We start from the raw sequence: 6,435 nt of genomic DNA, 5'->3' as shown, positions 1-6,435 counted from the left end.
GGCTGGCCTCTGTGAATTCCGGTTACTGCGGGGAGTGAGGCGGGAGAATCACTTGAACCTGGGAGACGGAGGGTGCAGTGAGCCGAGATCACACCACTGCACTCCAGCCTGGGTGACAGAGTAAGTCTCTGTCTCAAAAAACAAACAGCATCTCTTTCCTACAGTGATTTGAGCTTTGGTCTTGTCTCCTTGGGTTTCTCTATCAGTCTGATCCCATCTACTCTATCTCCCAGGAATGCCTCAATATTTCTGGTGGACCACTGACCTGTTTTCCTATTTTCCTCTACTGTTAAGAATTGACCCTTGAAAACATTTCTTCCCAGTTCAATGGAATGTTGAGTGGGGCATGGGATCTACCTGTCATCTTGCTCCAACCATCTGGTTTTAGATATTTTATGTATTTTTGTCACTACATAAGTGTAATTTTTCTCAATTTGGTTTTCTAAATGGTTGTTATTGGTATGTTGAAAACCTATCTATTATTGTATATAGTATTTTGTTACCTGTCTGGGTGCAGCTTCCCCTCCATTTTGGCACAAGACTCAACCTGTTTTATTCTCCAAAAGAAATGTGACAGGCTGGGTGCGGTCTGCGATTACATGCCTCTAATCCCAGCACTTTGCTAGACTAAGGCGGGTGGATCACCTGAGGTCAGGAGTTCGAGACCAGCCTGGCCAAGATGGTGAACCCCCTTCTCTTCTAAAAATACAAATAAAAAAATTAACCAGGCATTAGTGGTGCATGCCTGTAGTGTCAGATACCAGGGCAGCTGAAGGGGGAGGATCTCTTAAACTCAGGAGGCAGAGATTGCAGTGAGCAGAGATCAGGGCACTACACCTTAGCCCGGGCGACAGAGACTCTATCTCTAAATAAAAAGAAAAAGAAAAAAAAAAAAGAAAATTCACTTCAGAGGCAATAGATATCCCACAGGCATGAACTCCCCTACACTTCTAGATTGCATCACCTGCCCTTTTGGCAGCTGTCTGGGAAGCCAGATCCCATAATTGGAAGTGTAGTGTTTCATACAATCCAAAAGTGGTAGCAGAGGCCAGGCGTGGTGGCTCACACCTGTAATCCCAGCACTTTGGTAGGCCAAGGCAGGCTTATCATGAGGTCAGGAGTTGGAGACCAGCCTGGCCATAATGGAGAAACCCCATCTCTACTAAAAATACAGAAATTAGTTGGGCATGGTGGTGTGCGCCTGTAATCCCAGCTACTCAGGAGACTGAGACAGGAGAATCGCTTGAACCTGCGAGGCGGAGGTTGCAATGAGTTGAGATCACACCACTGCATTCCACCCTGGGCAACAGAGGAGATTCTGCCTCAAAAACAAACAAACAAACAAAAAGCAAAACAAACAAACAATGAAAAGTCCAGATATGTAGGCAATTGGCCTGGCTGTACAGCAGCAGCCAAGGGTGAACACTAAATGCTCCCGGGCAAGTCCTAAGTTCACCAAGTAACTGGAGTACCCACCTGTGTTAATTAATTGCCTTTATCTGAAGGAAAAATAAAACTCATATCTCTATGACAAGCAGGTGCTTACAGCTTGGAGCAAGGCACCTAGGCTAAACTCCCCAGGTGACAGGGAGACAAGGACATCAACTTCCTTGATGTTCACATTTCAAAGAGATGGCTCCAAGGCCCTGAAGATATACATTCCTAGGGGCTGGGCATGGTGGCTCATGCCTGTAATCCCAACACTTTGGGAGGCTGAGGCTGGAGGATCACTTGAGGCCTGGAGTTCAAGTTCAAGACATTCCTGGGTTCTAGGGTGGCCAGAGGCTTACAGATCAAAGGAATAATTTACAAATACAAATTTTCTGAAGGAAATGCTCTAAGGAAAGTGAAATGGGGAAAGATCTCTTCTTCCCTTTTGGCAACAGGAAAAATTCAATTTCATATTTAGTTACCCTTACAATTTTCCCCTTTTGTTATTGTATGATAGTAACACTGCAATTTTCTAATTATCTCCACTGTGGTTTCTATCTTTCTCTGGGTAGTTTACAGCCACCTAGATATCCAACACATGCACAGTAAGATGCAAAGCAAAGCAATTATCAAGATTGTAATAGAATGATTTTTTTTTTTTCCGGGATGGAGTTTCACTCTTGTTGCCCAGGCTGGAGTGCAATGGTGCGATGTCGGCTCACTGCAACCTCTGTCTCCTGTGTTCAAGTGATTCCCCTGCCTCAGCCTCCCAAGTAGCTGGCATTATAGGCATGTGCCATCACGCCCAGCTAATTTAGTATTTTTTTAGAGATGGGATTTCACCATTTTAGCCAGGCTGGTCTTGAACTCCTCACCCCAGGTGATTCACCCACCTTGGCTTCCCATAGTGTTAGGATTACAGATGTGAGCAACCATGCCTGGGTTAGAATGAGTTTTTAAATTCAGTATAATACTCACCTTGTCAGGGGACGGGGCGACCTTTAAACACATCACACTGGTTAATTGTGTCAAAGTCAAAATAAATTATAGAGACAAATCCCGAAATCAAATGCTCTATTCGGGAATCACAAAATTGTAATTCAGGGCGTACACACGGACTAGGGTGGTCTTCAGCATGTGCAATGAATGAAGAGAAGTTGGAAGTTTTATTAGAAAGAAAAATGTTACATATTGTTTTGAAATGAGGCTCATTGACCCTGGAGAAGCTGGTTCATTCTCACAATCAGCTTTCACATTCCCTCTTTTGATCAACATCTTTCTTTGAAAACCTCACTGATCAGCCATCTTAAAGTGAGGCTTCATTGTCACTCCATGCCAGGCTGGACCTGGGCCGGTTGTCTTTGTCCCATGTCAAGGGAAAGGTAAGGGAGTCGATATCAGGGACATGGGCCACATTTGAGCAACAAAGTGTCCAGAAGGAAAAAAAAATTCAGGCATGTTTGTCTGGAGTTCAGCATCAAGTTCCATCTTATTAGTTCCATCTATATTAGCAATCATCTTGACGCCCTGGGCTATCATTATTTTGTTGGGAGAACTGGCCTAACAAATATTAGACAGGCAACAAGTACGGAGCTCAAAGATCATAATACCAAAATAAGTAGCAATTGTTTTATTTTATTTTATTTTAATTTATTTTATTTTATTTTATTGTGATGGATTCTTGCTCTGTTGCCCAGGCTGGAGTGCAGTGGCGTGATCCCGGCTCACTGCAACCTCCACCTCCTGGGTTCAAGTGATTCTCCTGCCTCAGCCTCTTGAGTAGCTGGGATTACAGGTGCCCACCAGCATGACTGGCTTATTTTTGTCTTTTCAGTAGAGACAGGGTTCCACCATGTTGGCCAGGCTAGTCTCAAATTCCTGACCTCAAGTGATCCACCCTCCTTGGCATCCCAAAGTGCTGGGATTACAGGCCTGAACCACGGCACCCAGCTATAATTAGCAATAGTATAATAAATTTAGTTTGTATAATGGTTTTGAACCAAGATCCCAAGACTAAGGGCCACCAGCTAAACAAATCAGACTATGGGGGAAGTGAATGAGGCCTCTTGTAGTCTTTGAGTAGCATTTTAGGACTGGGTTGAATTGTAGCAGAGTGCCAACTCTATAAAAGGGACCACTAGGTGAAGTAAAGGATTTGGGCATTGGGTTCTGTCAAGTGAAAAATGTAGACATTCAGGGAGTAAGAGTTTCGTTATGATAGGAAGACTTATTCTGAAGTCTTGGGAAAAACTGTTTACAGTGTGGAAACGTCACCTTCTCATCCTGATTTGTCGTTGGAATGTCTCTGGTTATGGCATTGGACAGTTTGGTGAACTTTTTGTGTGGTCCATACATCAGGCAACAGACTTGTTCCTTAAAATTTATGCACTTTTATCTTATAGAACTTGTAGATCAAAAATAAAATCCTAACCCCTGCCACCCCGCAAGCATCTGAATGCACTTCCTCCTCAGCCAGGGCTCTTTTAAAATTTAACCTGAGAGACGATTTCATGCTGCGACAGGAAGTGGGGGTCAGGCATGCCTCATTATGCCTCTCTGGCATCAACATCAACACAGACTTGAAGTCTAGTAAAAAACGTGTTACAACCTAGTCTTTCTGAAGCCAATACCTGAAGTCTTCCTCTGCAAATAAGAACTTGGCTTTCCACAGTCCTTTATCTTAACCCAGGCATTCCTTTCTGTTGATCCTAGGGTTTTGTTTTGAGATGGAGTCTCTCTCTGTCTACCAGGCTGGAGTGCAATGGGCGGGATCTTGGCTCACTGCAACCTTTGTCTCCCGGGTTTAAGCAATTCTTGTGCCTCCTGTAGCTGGGACCACAGGCGCAGGCCACCATGTCCAGCTAATATTTTGTCCTTTTAGTAGAAAAGGGGTTTTGCCGTGTTGCTCAGCCTGGTCTTGAAGTCCTGGCCTCAAGTGATCCGTCTGCCTCGGCCTCCCAAAGTGCTGGGATTCCAGGCATGTGCCATCATGCCTGGCCTACTAATTAGGTTTCTAATTGCTTAGGAAAACTGAGCTTTGAAAGGGTAGGTTTTTAAGTCCATCTAACTTTCTGTATTGCTTTTGAAGTCTGTTGACTATCACTCTGAGTGATATATCATGATGATCATGATGAAATAATAAGTGACTGTTATTTCACAATGACCTGTGATCCTGCTTTGAACAAATGTTTTGAGCCTTTTAACACCTTTGACAAACTTCCCCCAAATCCAATTCTTTTTTAATTTATCTATTGCTGTTGAACAAACTAATCAAATTCTAATTTAAGTCTTTTTAACCTGAAATTGACTTTGAGATTTACCAGTGAGGCCCCTGGAGAGCCTCAAAGAATGTGTCTCTCATTAGGCTTATTTGATATGTTAGATTATATGAAAAGTAATGTCAGATAATAAAAAATACTAATCGCTGTTTACATTTATATAGATATGTTATTGATGTTAGTATTCTGAAGATCCTATAAAATTTACGGAGGTCTGATGGTCCTGGTGTGACGCTATCAGTCATGATTCTGGTTGTTATCTTAAAATGCTCTATATAATAGAAATAACTGAATTTTCTCTTATTTTGAACCTTTCATCAGATTTTAATCATTACTGTTCTAAGCTTTATCATCTACAGTGCTGATTCTTCTCTAAAGGCATCCAGAATCAGATTCATAAAAAAGATTGTAACAACTACTGTTGAATATAGATTTGTAATAACTTTCAGATCAATGAACTAAATAAATTATTTTGGGTTCATGCAACTGATTATCAAGATCAAGCAGAACAAACATTAATTATATGAGGCTAAATAACCAATAATGTTTTATGATCTTCATTTAAAACTTTATTTAATCTTTATTTATTCTTGGGCTGGGTGCAGTGGCTCACACCTCTGATCTCAGCACTTTCGGAGGCTGGGACAGGAGGATCCCTTGAGTGCAGGAGCTCAAGACCAACCTGGGAAAATATAGGAGACCAGGTTTCTGAAAGAAATTAAGCAAATAAAGCTATATTTGTTTTTTTACCTAAATGTTTGGTTTTCCACATTTAAGAAAATTTTCTGGTGGGATGCGGTGGCTCACTTTGGAAGCCAAGGCAGGAGGATCGTTTGAGTCCAGGAGTTTAAGACCAGTCTGGGCAACATGGCAAAATCCTGTCTTTACAAAAACAGAAACAAAATGATTAGCTGGGCATGGTGGCACGCGCCTGTGGTCCCAGCTACTTTGGAGGCCGAGGTGGGAGGATCACTTCAGCCAGGAGGCAGAGGTTGCAGGGAGCCGTGTTTGCACCAGTGCACTCCAGCCTGTGCAACAGGGCACAACCCTTTCTCAAAAAAATGAAAAAAAGTTGAAAATTTTCTCTGTTAAACTATCTATAGTTTATAATAATTTTGTGAAGTATACTTTTGTAAACTAAGATGGAAATGCTTGCTTTTTCTTACTACTAAATTCCTCCAGAATTCGAAAACTATTTGTAAATATTCTTATGGCAATAAGGTTATTTACACAGGTCCAGTAAAAACCTGCTCTCGGTGACTCATTCAACTCCAACATGGCAAAAATCTCCAGGCCTACAGAGAGTCCCTGATTGCTGTTTTCCAGAAATAGGCTGGAAAGGATGATTACAACAGCATTCACTCCAAGATAGAGTTCCAAAGCTTCATGAATAGAGAACTGGATGCCTTCACAAAGAACCAGAGGGCCCCAGTGTCCTTGATCACATGATGAAGAAACTGGACCTCACTAGTGATGGGCAGCTAGATTTCCAAGAATTTCTGCATCTGATGGATGGCATGACTGTGGCTTACCGTGACTCTTTTCTCAAGGCTGCCCGTTCCAAGAAGCGGATCTGAGGATCCGTTGGGCCTGGTTTCCAAGCCACCCTCTTTCCTTCCAGCCTCACCATCACCGTCTCCTCACAGCCCACACATCCCCTGGGCCCAGCACACCCACCACCTCATGCAGGCCCTGCCTGCAGGTAGTAATAACCATTCCCTCCCCC

At 42.8% G+C, this 6,435-nt stretch overlaps 1 pseudogene; it reads left to right on the top strand.

The window, feature by feature from the left end:
- Positions 1–5,985: 5,985 nt before the first annotated feature.
- On the top strand, positions 5,986–6,286 carry LOC105515045 (annotated as a pseudogene).
- Positions 6,287–6,435: the final 149 nt, after the last annotated feature.

The sequence above is a fragment of the Colobus angolensis genome, unplaced genomic scaffold (assembly GCF_000951035.1).
Source record: "Colobus angolensis palliatus isolate OR3802 unplaced genomic scaffold, Cang.pa_1.0 Scaffold252, whole genome shotgun sequence".
In the NCBI taxonomy this organism is placed as follows: domain Eukaryota; kingdom Metazoa; phylum Chordata; class Mammalia; order Primates; family Cercopithecidae; genus Colobus; species Colobus angolensis.
This window is presented reverse-complemented; position numbering and strand designations above follow the sequence as displayed.